A 15,057-nucleotide genomic window follows, 5' to 3' on the forward strand; every position below is an offset into this window, starting at 1 on the left:
TCTTAGGGTTTTAACAGTTGTATCAGAGCTATCTCTAGTTAATTGTTGTTGTTTTCTTATTCCAAATTTTGATATTTTTTTAAAAAAGTAAATTTTTATATTTACTAAATAAAATATTATTTTATTGGTTTATTTTGGTGATTTTATAAGTGGATCATTGATATGGCGATTGGAACGCGTGTTACTACTACTCGATGGTGGACGAATCAACGTTGCGGGGGAATTCCGTGAGTTTAATGCTATTTTTTTCCTATTTTTTGGTGGTTTTAAAGAAGCATTAATGGAAATTCTTACCAAATACCACATATTTTACTGTGGATATTTGGTAGAATGGATTCCCTAAATTTCTAGAATTTTAAGGAATTTTTTCCTAAATTTTTTAAAAATTTTTGAGCATTTTTATGGTTAAAAATGTATTTTTAATGCATTTTGCGGGTTTTCCGCGGGTATGTTTTCAATTTTCTGCCAATTTTTTTTTGCTGAAAAGCAATGTGGGGCAATCAATTGATGCATGGGTTCTCTCCCGTCTGCGTAAAGTTCTTCTCTTCCTCTCCAAAATCTAAATTTTTATCTTCTATTTCTCTCTCGTGCGTGTCTAACAGAGAAGAGAAGGAGAGGGTAGAGAGAGAAAGTATTGGAGAAGGTGGAGAGAAGAGAAGAGAGAGGAGAGCTTCATTATCTCTCCCTCTCTCAATTCGGCGCACAGACCACAGGGGGGGATGGGGGCGTTCCGTAGCAGCCGCCGGGTGAAATTCTCCCCCCCCCCCCCTTAATTTTTTTTAAAAGCTTTTAACCAAAATCTTATAAGCTTTTTATTAAAAAAAATTAAATATAATAGTTTAATTTTTTTTTTCAAGTTATTTTCAATTGGAAAAAGCTTGAAAAAGGAAAAAAAATCTAGAAAAAATATATTATTTCTTTGAAATTTAATTTTTTCTTTTGGAAAATTTTTTCCCTTGAACCTTTTGGCTTTTCGCATTCTCGGGAAATCTTTTGACCTTCCGAATTTCGGAAAATCTTTTGACCTTGATTCCGGAAACGTTTGACCTTTCATATTTCCATTTTTTTTTATCTTTTCATTTTCGTGAAACTGATGGCTTTCCATATTCTGGGAAAACCATTGGAATTTTGAAAATTTTTTTACCGTTCGTATTCTAAATGCGTTCGGGGTAAATTAAAAATTTTACAAAATTCCTAAAAATTAGTGGAAAATTAGATGAAGGATATTTTAAATTTTTTGGAATATTTGGGATTGGTGATTGGCATGTGGTATGTCCATTCGGGCACCCGTGACCATTCAAATTCTTTTAAAAATCTATTTTTGGCCCAAAAAATTAAGAAATCCATTAAAATTTTTAAAATTTTCATTGGATTTGAGAATTGTCGGGAAAAATTGGAAATTTCGTGGATGATGGGATTCTCATGAGAAATTAGGAATATTCTAGAAATTATTTTTAGAGATCCTAGAAATTGGTATTTTTTAAATATCAATGGTATTTTGGCAAAATTATTTGCTAATTTTTTTTTGGAAAATTATAGGTTTGGAGTGCCATAAGATGGGTTTTGGTGGTTTTCAAAATTAACATATTTTTAGGCCCTAGAAAATTAGGGAAAAGAAACCCACGTTCACTTATTCAAACAATATACAAAAAGGAAATTAGTTTTCACACCAAAACCAAAAAATGGTAATAATGCCAACAAAAAACCAAAGTTTGTGAGTAAGGAAAAACTCACATGCTTTAAGTGCAAAGAGAAAGGGCATACAAAGAAATTTTGTCCTTTGAATGAAGCTACAACAACTTTGGCGCCTGGTCAAAAGGCAGCACTGAAAAAGTTTATTCCAAAGAAATCTATACACATTACAGAACTTCAAGGTAAATTCTTTGAAGTTAATGTTTCGCATCTTGAAGGAACCTAATTTTTAGATTGTACTTTTAATAAAGGCGTTTATGGTTCAAACGAATTATTTCGTGTTTATGGATCAGTGAAAGGACATCAGGTTCATATTTTGTTTGATCGTGGTAGTACTCACAATTTTATTGACAATATTGTGGTACAGAAGATGAAGCTGGAAACCATGCAGAATGATCACATGTATACAAGGTCAGGATGGCTTGAGGACAAGTCCAAAGAAGTCAAAAATACCATTAGACATCCAATTGTGCTCAGATAGGCTTGATTTCCATGTCATGAGCTTGGGTCATGTGGATATAATTTTCGGAATGGAATGGTTTCATAGAAAAAATAAGAATTTTTCAATTGATTGGGTCAAACGTTTGATGTCTTTTCATCACAATGGAAGCCTTGTAACTCTTAAAGGAAACATTGTTGTACCCAAGGAAACTTTTATCAATGAGCTTGAATTAATGGAAGATATTTTGAATTATGAACTTTTCCAATTGGTTATGGATCCAGTGTCTTCGTGTATTCATTTTGATGCAAACACTGTTTCTTTAGATGTTTGGGAAAGTAAAGTGTTAAGTTCCATTAAAAGCAAATTTTAGGATGTATTTCCTGATGAATTGCCTCATGGATTACCTCCTAAACGAGAGGTGGACCATAAAATAGAGCTAGTACCAGGGGCAAAACCTGTTAGTATTCCTCCGTATCGGCTTAGCCAATCTGAGGTAGCTAAACAACTAGGTGAATGTTTGAGGATGGGTCAAATTAGACCAAGCAAGTCTCCTTGGGGTGCTCCAGTTTTCCTGGTTAAGAAAAAGGATCAAGGTACCTGGAGGATGTGTATTGATTATAAACGTCTTAACAAGGTTACAATTAAAAATAGGTACTTATTACCTTGATCAGCTGATCTTATTGATAGGTTAGCTAAGTATTTTACAAAGCTTTACTTGCAAAGTGGTTATCTCATCAGATCTGTATAGCAAAGGAAGATGTTCTTAAAACTGCTTTTAGGATAAGATATGGCCATTATGAGTTTTTAGTGTTACCCTTTGGTCTCACTAATGCACCACCAACTTTCCCCAACAGATGATGAATGATATATTTCAAGATCTGTTAGAAAAATGTGTGGTAGTTTTCTTAGATGATATTTTGATTTACAGCAAAACTTTGGATGAGCATGAGAGTCATTTTAAAGAGGTTCTAGGAAGGCTCAAGAAGAAAAAACTGTATTGTAAATTATCTAACTGTGATTTCTTTAAAAAGGAATTGTTATATTTAGGTCATAAGATCTCTCGGGATGGCTTGAGTATAGATTTGGATCAGATCCAAAAGGTTTTGGAATGGCCAGTTTCGCGTACGGTCAAACAGCTAAGATCTTTCTTAGGTTTTGGAATGGATTGGATCCAAAAGGTTTTGGAATGGCCAGTTCCGCGTACAGTCAAACAGCTAAGATCTTTCTTAGGTTTTGTGGTATTTCTTCGAAAATATGTTAAGGATTATTTGAAGTTCATTGTACCTTTTACTAATCTTCTTAAAGGTAAAAATAAAAAGTCCAATTCTCCAATTGGTTGGAATGATAAGCTATAGGAGGCTTTCGAAATTTTGAAATATAAAGTTTGAGATGCTCCTGTGTTAGCTTTGCCAGATCCTAGCAGACCTTACATTGTTGAGACTGATGCTAGTGATTTTTCGGTAGGCATAGCTTTATTCCAGGATGGGAAGCCTGTGGCCTTCGAGAGTAAGAAACTCAATGATGCACAGACTAGGTACCTAGTTCAGGAGAAAGAGTTGTATGCAATCATTTACGCTTTAAAGGCATGGAGACAGTATCTTTACGGGTCTCAGTTTATGGAAAAGGTAGAAAAGCCAGATGGGCTAAGTTGATGTAGGATTTTGATTTTATGATTAAATACAGGAAGGGTAGCTTTAATCGCATTACTGATGCATTGAGTCGAATTGGTGAAGTTAATGAACTTTGCTTCATTGAGATTACTTCTAACTTGTACGATTCACTTAGGGAAAAATGCAGCACAGATATTTTCTTTGGAAAATATTGGAATTTGGCAAAATCAGGGTCCAACTCTAAAGTAGATCAAAACCTGGTGAAAGGAAAAGCCAACCAATTTTTTCTTCGGAATGGTCTTTTATTCCAAAATGATAAGGTTTGCGTGTGCCGGATGTGCCAGAAATTATGTTAAGGATTCTATTTGAGTGCTATGACACACCATTGGCAGGACATGCTGGCATATAACGTACCTTGGCTTTAGTTCGAAGGACATTTTATTGGCCAAAAATGAAAGATTTTATTCAGAGTTATGTGGTTCGCTCGATGTCATCAATGTCAGATAAATAAGGCTGAACGCCTTAAATCTGTTGGGTTACTACATGCTTTGGATATTCCGTCTAGAAAGTGGAAAAGTATTTCCATGGATTTCATTACGGGACTTCCACATACCAGTAGGGATCACGATGCCATTTGGGTAGTCGTGGATAGATTGACAAAGATGGCTAGGTTTTTACCCATAAAAACAACAGTTAAAGCTTTGAAATTGGCATACCAATTTGTCGAGCAACTATTTAGACTATATGGTCTACCTTCTAATATTGTGAGCGATTGGGACTCTAAGTTCACGGCTAGTTTTTTGCAGGAAGTTTTTAAGAAATTGGAAACAACTTTAAGTATGAGTTCCTTTGATCATTCGCAGGTCTGATGGGAAAACAGAGCGGGTGAATTAGGTTGTAGAGGATATGCTTAGTGCATATGTCTCTAAAAAACCATCAAATTGGGAAAAGTATCTTCCACTGATGGAATTTGCCTATAACAGTTCTAAACATACGGCTATAGGTTTTAGTCCGTTCATGCTTATGTATGGGTATCAACCCAAGGCACCTATTGGATGTCGGTCTTAAGGACATTGAGCTTGATGCATCGAGGGATTTCTTGCGTGATATGCAAGAAATGCTGATCGAAGCTCGGGATTCTATCACGAGTGCTCACGATAGAGCACTGTTTTATGCTGATAGAGGATGCTCATCTCTGTCTTTTGAACCAGGAGCGTTGGTTTATTTAAAATTTTCTAAAGACTCTCAGACTTCATCAATGGGAAAGTGCTTGAAATTATCTCCTAGATATTATGGTCCATTTCGAGTTATATGTCGAATTGGCACGATTGTTTGCGTATGAACTAAAACTGCCTCCACATGTTAGAGTTCATCCAATCTTTCATGTTAGTAGATTGAAAGAGAAGCTGAGAGGTGAGGATAACACAGTTACTCCTCAAGAACTCGTTGAAGTCGAAGATTTATCTTATGTTCCACACACGAACCTGAAAAGGTACTTGACTTCTTCAGGGAAAGGAAACTTTGACTTATCCCTGAGGTTAAAATTTTGTAGAAAGATAGGGAAATAGAGGATTCGACTTGGGAGTCGCGGTTGAGAATGTTCAGCGCAGATTTCCTTCTTTTCATTGCAAGAGTGCAATGTTTTGAGAGAGGGGAAGTATGTTATGTGCACATTATATGTACATATACTAGGAGGCTAACCCACATTAGGCTTGTGAGCATGGGAACAAGCTCTAGTGGAGCATGGGTTAGGACTAACCTTAAGGGTTAAGGTTAGGGTCAAGCATCCAAGGGCCACACATGGGAAATCGAGAGTCAAGAGTCACTTGAGGGTCCTCCTATATAATAGGGGCATGGGGCACACTCAAGGGATATTCTCTTGTGTAGAGGATTGTATCTACATTCTTGCCATTTCATTATAGAGCTGAGTGCTGTTGTATTGGAGTCATACCTCTTGGTGGTATGGGACACCAAGGTTAAGGTATGTGGTACTCCATTATATTTCATGTGTGCAACCCTTGGGCTGGGGGGGGTGGTTGGGTGTAGAGTTTATGTGCCTGATTTATGCAGGTATATGCATGTTGATTATCTAGAGAGATCTTAGGGTTTTAACAAAGAAGCAGCCCACAGTTGCCTTGTCGACTACAGAGGTAGAGTACAGAGTGGCGGCCAAGTAGCTTGGTTACGCAAGCTACTTGGCTGATTTGGGGTTGCATGATGTGGAGAGAAAGGTTGTCATATATTATGACAATCTTAGCAGTATACTGTTGGCTAGGAACCTAATTTTCCATGTGCAGACGAAACACATTGAGGTACATTACCACTTTATCGGGGAGAGATTCTTGGCAGGTGACATTGACTTGGCCTACGCCAGCACACAGGATCAGATCGCTGACATCTTCACATAAAGGCCTTGGGAGCTGAAAAGCTCCACAAATTTCGAGATATGCTTGGGAGTGTTAAGATGTCAAGCTCAACATGAGCTAACACTCACGAGACGCTTGTGTATGACTGTTTTGACATTTACATCACTAGTGGGTTTGGTAGCTAGCACCGAAATATCTTCGCTAGAGATTCTATAACTAGACTACACCGACTAGTCCACACCTACTCACTCCACTTAGCATGTTCACATTATGGATTGCTTGTATATACTCTATTATGTGTGTTAGTCACTTTATTTTCTTTGTAGACCTCTTTTGTTGTGAGAAGAAGAAGAAGAATTTTCAGCCTCTCACCTTGTGTGTTCTCTTCTAGGGTTTATGTGAGTGTGTGTGTGCTTGCAAGAGCTCAAGCTCTCTTCTCCCCTACATCTTTTCAGGGCTCACTCCACCACCACTTGTGTAATCCAAGTGGATATCCACAAACTAGGTAATGAGCAAAGAAGAAGAGAGCTATGGAGAGCTCTACCTCCACTCAATGCCAATGTGCATGCAAGAGGGACCTTGAGAGGAAGACAAGAGAAGGGAGAAAAGAAGAGAAGCTAGATGAACATCATCCACTCCACGCATACACAACAATCAACAAACACAAGCATGCAACCATAAGCACAAGAGAGAGAGAGAGAGAGAGAGAGAGAGAGAGAGAGAGAGAGAGAGAGAGAGAGCAAGCCTCAATTGTGACAAATAGGATTGTCCCTTTTCATATTCCATAAAATCATTTATATACATGAGCTCACTTTTTACAATGACCGGCTGCCCATTTACAATTGGGGGCCCAAAATTGGCTTTGTAGTTGTATGTACATCTAGCTCATTACTACGATCGGCATTACACAAGCCATAAGCTCGGTCATCCCATATATCTTTTATCAATAAGCGCTTAGCGCGGCTACAAAATGGCAGATTACAAGAAGTGTAACCACGCTTGAAAAATAATGTTAACCAAAATTGTTAACAACAATCAACTTCTTGTAGATAGGGCATAAAAATTGGTATATATATATTGCACGAGAAGACCTTGAAGCACTTTTAGAGTGAAGATTACAAAGAAGATGTTCCAAGATGGATGTACAAATGCACAGATGATGCAAATCAGGATATCAAAAAAGAGGATTTGCTGAATGTCGATTCCGCTTTTATGATGAGTATGCAAGAAGTAGATGAGAATTTGGAGGTAGGTGATCAAGAAATTGAACATCTACAAAAAAGAAGGCATCACTTTACATCAGAACTTGAAACTCCTAATGTATGAGTTCAATATATGTTCATATTGATTTAAAACCAAGTGTGAAAATATGAAAGCACAAAGAGTGAGCATCCATTAAGAGTTCATATATCTGACTCTTTACAAACGAATCCTGATTTTTAGGATCGATTAGTTCCAGGGCTTTCCAAGGGCACAATCGATTCCTATCTTTGGCTTCATTCTTCATGAGCTCCCACGTTACATCATCTCTTTTCTCCCTTGCAAACATTTGCAACCGGACCTTTAACCGGACCTTTAATTTTCTTGAAGAAAATAATCAAAAGACTCATAAATTAAATCAAATATCAAACAACTACTTGAATTAAATTAAAAATTAAAAGCACAAAATAAAACATAAGATAAGAGAAAGAAATACATCACCATCAACACAAGACTGGGTGCAATCTTCCCCCCCCAACGTGAGTGGCTTCTTCTCGCGTGGGTATTTTTATATATTCCAAAAAGCAGGCTTTAAGCCAAAAATAAAGTATACATCCATATTTGGACTTTGCCATTTAATTAGCCTTTGTCCTCAATTTTAACTTTGGTCCTCAATTAACCTTTGTCCTCAATTTTAGCCTTGGTCCTCAATTAACCTTTGTCCTCAAACCTTCTAAGGTTTGCACTATTCTTCTAATACAATAATCTAACTTGTGCACATATGCACATTACAAAATAAATCAACTAATGCTCGTACGCACACTTTATAATAAATTGACGCGTGCACACACACACATCACACTGATGTCAAAATAATTTCAAATGCCATAGTACAGTCACAAAATATTGTGAGATCGGTCCACACGCCATGACTCAATCCACCATCCGTGCGACACCTAAATCGGTACCCTCGCACTATGCAACACCTAAATCGGTACCCTTGCACACCTCATCACCTAAACTCATAAACATAAACCACGTCAGTAGTAACAATCAATTGACATCACATCAATCAATCCTAACGTGTTCATGATGAGAAATAGGCATCATAAAATATATATATATATACAAATTTAAATGACCATGATTATTATTCAAATAACATGGGTCATAACAGTCCTCCCCATTGGGAATCAACTGTCCTCAGTTGTACAATCAATGAGTGGATGGCTTCATGGCACAAGTGGTGGATAAGATCATCACATCAAACAATTTCTAAAAAAAAAAACCAAACAAATGAACGCATGTAAAAGGAATCTAAGTGTCCCATACCACATAGGTACCTTCCACATACCAACACTCGTTGGTGAAAGATAGAAGACATAGATACGTCTGGGGTAGGTATGTAAAACCAATCTAATGTCCCATACCATAGATTAATTTCACACGACACTACCTTAAGAATAGAAGTTTGAGACGGAGTAGCTAATTCCCTCTGAAACTTTCATTCCGACATAACTTTTCTCTATCCTCAAAATTAAACTACAAGTCTTATTTCAAAAATGAAGGGGGAATTTGTTCTTGATCTTCATCTTGATGAATTCTCGAGATTTGTTTTTGATCTTAATCTTAATCTTGAAATTGTGAATCTTACTTGTAAGCAATGAAATCTAAAGGGAATCTTGATCTTAAGCTTAATCTTAAACTTGAAATTAGAACTTGAATAAAGATAGATATCTTCCACCCTAGTTGATATAGCAAGAACTTGATATACTAGTAATGAATCTTGGCTTAGATTAAAAATACTTGAATAGACAAAAATTGAGAGATCAGTCTTTAATTAATGATAATTGCAATTCTTGAATAAATCTTGTTCTTAAGGGGTTTAAATCTTGTGGAGCAATTCTTGGTCTAGAAAGAATCTGTACTTGGATAGATCTTTAAAGTGGAACACTTGAAAATTTAGACAAATCTTTACTTGAAAGAATCTTGTACTCGGATAGATCTTAAACTAGAACACTTGAAAATTTAGACAAAACTTTACTTGAATTGGTATAAACTTCGTAATTGTGATTGGTATACAACTTAAACTTGGTTTCTAGTCACTTGAGAGCTATTTCTTTACTTTTCTCATCATCTCTAAATTTGAAGCAATTGATAACTTGAATCAAAGATTGGAGAAACTTGATTGGATCTTGAATCTTCAAATTGGTCTTAATCTTCTATGAAATGTCTAGAAATCATTTTTACTTGAATTTAGGCAACTAGATCTTGAAGATAACTTTTACTAGTCTTGTCTCGATCTTTCTAGTTAGGTCACTGTATCTAAAATTCTTTTCAGGAATTAAAGTTTTCTAACTAGGTCTAGAAGAAAAAAATATTCAGAAAAACAAATACAAAAGCAAACAAGAAATTGTGTATAATAAATAATTTTTAACACATACCTCCACCTTTGGTTAGTGTGTCGAGTGCGTTAACCTCTTCGTTGTCAAGCTGTTCCTGAATAGTACGATGGATAGTACGATGGTGCGGATATTCATCCATTTCTTGACAACTAAAAGAATAAGAAAAATTTAAAACAAGAGAAAAGATAGGGTTTCTTATCTCATATGGAATGTCGAACTAGATGAGAATCCTGCCAAGTTAGCTCAATACACAATATGCATAATTTTTTTTTTCAAGAATTAATCCATGTACTCTTTAAAATAAGCTTGAATAATTAAAGCTTCAATCACGTGCAAAATTAAAGTAACTTTACTAAATCATCATTGTTAGTTCATCCTCATGGTCGACTCGTGAAAAAGCTTACATAAAGATCTTATTACACAAAGCTTATTTAAAAAAAAAACTTAACAAAGCTTTATAATAAAAGCTTTTTCAAGCATTTTTCAGCCTGAAACTGTGAGCTCATCTAACCCAAATTTAGAGAAGAGGTCATATATTTATAAATAGGGTCTCTTTTAAAAAAAATCAAAACTTTATATTAAGCTTTATCTCATAAAACTTTTAATATTAAACTTATTAAGCTTATTAAAAAGCTTATGAAAACTTTACTTTTTAAGCTTGCCAATGCCCAAAGCCGAGCGCTGGAGAAAAGGGCGCCCACAACAGCATCAAAATATAAAAATAAAAATAAACATTTTAAGCATCATCAAGCTTTTAGTTAATTTAAGCTTTCTAATAATCAAAGCTTTAAGCATCCATAAGCGCCAATAGATAATCGGTGTCTGAAAATTTCTCCTCCCAAGCTGAATTCACAGCGCTAGCCGCCGTCGGGTCAAAAAAAAAATAAAAAATAAAAAAAACAGTTTAAGCTTCACAAAGCTCAATTAGAAAATCGCTTTTTTTTAAAAGCCTCACTAAACTCAAAGCCTAAAATTACTCCCCCTGAATTTGCAGCGTTCGCCCGCCGCCCGAAGAGGGGATGGAGAGAAAAAAAATAAAAATAAAAATTAAAAGAATTTTTTTTTTCTACGCTACGCACAGCCGGATGGAGATAGAAGCGCGAAGCGCGCTGCCCCCGCTGCCGGATACGAAAGAGGAAGAGAGGGGGAAATTATATATATTATATATATATATTTCTCTCAAATTTGTGCCCAGCGCAACACAGAGGAGAGGAAGAAAAATTAAATAAAAACCAAATTAATTTTTGAACATGAATAATTCTCAGCCCTCTATTATAGATTGCTTCCTCCCTCAACGGTTTAGCAATCTGAAAGCTAAGCTGGATTGACTATCAATTTTGAAACCCATCCATACAGACAGATCACAAAGAGGTCAAGAATTTAGCAAAACCGCTTTTCAATTTTGAGAGAGGTTTCATGGTTTCTTAGAATGGTTTACCACCTTTTCTTTATCCTTTCGGCAATAGGTTGATGGAGACTTATTAGCCAATGGTTAAAAACAACCTTTATTTCATCCATAAAGGAAAATCCATAAAGGAAAATCCCTAAACGTGTTCTACTTCAATTAAAATTTCAAAAAAATTACCAAAATCACCTATGTTCTACTTCAATTAAAATTTCAAAAAAATTACCAAAATCACCTCTGTTTTTGTTTCTTTCACCTCTTTTTCACCGCCTTCAAGAAAATTAAACTTCACCAAAGCTCTGATACCACTGCAACCGGACCTTTAACCGGACCTTTAATTTTCTTGAAGAAAATAATCAAAAGACTCATAAATTAAATCAAATATCAAACAACTACTTGAATTAAATTAAAAATTAAAAGCACAAAACAAAACATAAGATAAGAGAAAGAAATACATCACCATCAACACAAGACTGGGTGCAATCTTCCCCCCCCAAAGTGAGTGGCTTCTTCTCGCGTGGGTATTTTTATATATTCCAAAAAGCAGGCTTTAAGCCAAAAATAAAGTATACATCCATATTTGGACTTTGCCATTTAATTAGCCTTTGTCCTCAATTTTAGCTTTGGTCCTCAATTAACCTTTGTCCTCAATTTTAGCCTTGGTCCTCAATTAACCTTTGTCCTCAAACCTTCTAAGGTTTGCACTATTCTTCTAATACAATAATCTAACTTGTGCACATATGCACATTACAAAATAAATCAACTAATGCTCGTACGCACACTTTATAATAAATTGACGCGTGCACACACACACATCACACTGATGTCAAAATAATTTCAAATGCCATAGTACAGTCACAAAATATTGTGAGATCGGTCCACACGCCATGACTCAATCCACCATCCGTGCGACACCTAAATCGGTACCCTCGCACTGTGCAACACCTAAATCGGTACCCTTGCACACCTCATCACCTAAACGCATAAACATAAACCATGTCAGTAGTAACAATCAATTGACATCACATCAATCAATCCTAACGTGTTCATGATGAGAAATAGGCATCATAAAAATATATATATATATACAAATTTAAATGACCATGATTATTATTCAAATAACATGGGTCATAACAATATTAGTAGGGGAGAAAAAGACTCACACCCTACACGAATGCTCCCTTGTATAATCTAACACAATATTGTATGCATGGAGATCACAATGAACCCTGCATATGAGCAGCTCCCATGGCCTCTACTAATACCTGAATAATATTTGGTCGCCCCTCCAAAAAGGCATCCAGTTGAGCCATCTATGAAATCTCTAAAATAAGATCCTCCCCTGGGAATCTTATTGTGCCTCACTTTGTTGTATCTTGGTGATTATACGCCTGAAGGTCCCCAGTTTGAAGGGGAGGGTTATGAGTAAGGAACCCAACGTACCATCATTGTAGTAAGGAAATATTGTTACCCATGGAGGTTGATGGGTAAATGCAATGCATCTCATATGGCCTTGGTGTGATATTTGCATTCCATACTCCTTTGTGAAGGACTCATGCTTCTGCAAATAGGAGCCTTTGCATTTCTTTGCTACATAGGTGATGTGAGGAGGAAAAAGGGATAGACCTTCAAATTGCACTATCCAACACTCCCCGAAGGCACCCTCTCCGATCTTGCTTGTTGTATAGGATGGCATCGTGAGGCACCCTTATTAGGAGTGAGCATTGCCCATTTCTACAAGTAAGCGCGCTAACTGCATTGTACTACCTACTTTTTCTTCCGTTCGGACACGGCTTGATTCTTCGCCTCTGAGGAGCCTTCCCATGGAAAACAATGTGCGTTGGAAGTCTAATCCCTTTGCTCTCTTTCTTCTAGCTTTTTCTTCTTTCCAGGTTGTATCCTAAAGCTATAGCCGTTGCATGTTTAGTCTGTTGAGAGAGAGAGAGTTAGGAAAATTTGCGGCACATTTCTACATATTCCCTATGATGCTATTGAGGAGATTGTGCATGTTCTCATCTAGGGGAGTTGTCTTCTATGTGTAGAACTACCTTCGTGACTTTCACAATCTCTATTGTGAGTCCATGGAGCTGGACTTCATTAGAGATGAAGTCTCCAATGTTGTCCTTAACAAGCGTATTAATTCTGTGTCAAAGTTTTTGATGGAGCGTCCGCTTTGTCACAGGATCCATTGTGCCTTGCCGTGCACAATAACAATGCTATTGTGAATACTAACAAAACCTAATTATTTTATATTTAAAAAAGATGATATTTTATATAGCAAACCAAAATTTAATAAAAAATTCCAAAATCATTCAACTGAAAATAGATGATGTATGTGAGAGAGAGAGAGAGAGAGAGAGAGAGAGAGAGAGAGAGAGAGAGAGAGAGAGAGAGAGAGAGAGAGAGAGAGAGCAAATTATATGATGAATCAGTGTTTTTTGATAATTTTCAAAACCACACAATTGAGAGAGAGAGAGAGAGAGAGAGAGAGAGAGAGAGAGAGAGAGAGAGAGAGAGAGAGAGAGAGAGAGAGAGATGTGCATTAGATAATTGATTTATGTAATTTAAACATACTAAGACATCATATTTTGCCATATTTTGAAATAGCATCCGAGCTAGTAAATTCATATATTTTACATTAGATAAGCTGTTTGGATACTTTGTAGAAAAATAATTTTTTTTTAAAAAAATTAAAATAATCTAATGTATTTGAGATATTGAAAATCTAATAGAGATTTGAATAACAAAGGCATTTTTATAAGCGTTTGTATGGTATATCGTATCATGAGTAAGAATTTTAGTATTCAATAATGTATAATATATAACTCACATTAGAACCTTTACCCTAGGGTGTAACTACATTAAAAGTAAAGCATTTTATTAAGGATTAGAATATTCACTTCCATAATGACCATTAAAAAGAATAGAGTTCATAATTTCCACCTAGAGAAATCATACATGGATAAGATTGGAATACTTATGGAGATTAGCGATTGTTGATGTCTTTTTAACAAAAGAGATTGATTAGATTTGTGACATGGTTTAAAGTAATAATATTTAGCTAGTTAGGATGTTTTAACATTATCTTATGCATTCCAAATCTCTGATGAAGAATGATCCATAGAGTATTATACACTTGCTCTCTCAACCTTTGATTTGGACACGTTATCTTATGCATTTCAAATCTCTGATGAAGAATGATCCATAGAGTATTATACACTTGCTCTCTCAACCTTTGATTTGGACACGTTATCTTATGCATTCCAAATCTTTAATGAAGAATGATCAATAGAGTATTACACACTTACTCTCTCAACCTTTGATTTTAGATATCCATCAAATGGGTGTCTTTTATTCAATGTTTTTAGTCAATGATACAAATATCATTGTGGCAAGGAAAACATAGTGGTGGCTGATGCTCTAAGTAGAAGACCATGCATCAATCATATATATCAGCCATATAGAGTCCACCCTTTGAAGCCATGAAGGACTGCTATGAGTAGGATCCATTTTTGGATCCTTGGAAATATGGATTCCTAATGGTGAATACTCATATAATGAAGGATACATTTTCTTCTAGAAACAAATATGCATCATATGACCATTTACATAGATTCTTTTAGAGGAGTCACATTAGCCTTTATACATGGGTCATAGAGGGGTATCCTTTACATAACATGCTGTAACAAGAACTTTTAGAGGAGTCACATTAGCCTTTATACATGGGTCATAGAGGGGTATCCTTTACATAACATGCTGTAACAAGAACTTTTAATTGGCCTACGATGAAAAAGGATTTTGCTAGATTTATTGCAAGTGCATGACTTGTCAAAAGAATAAGAGCTACAAAGGTAAGACTCAAGGCCTATCAATTGTATTTCAATCAACTAGATATCCTTTTTGCATGAATGATGGAAATGATAAGAGGAAACAATGT

Source organism: Cibotium barometz, chromosome 61, assembly GCF_041138505.1.
Source record: "Cibotium barometz isolate CiBa-2024 chromosome 61, ASM4113850v1, whole genome shotgun sequence".
NCBI lineage: Eukaryota > Viridiplantae > Streptophyta > Polypodiopsida > Cyatheales > Cibotiaceae > Cibotium > Cibotium barometz.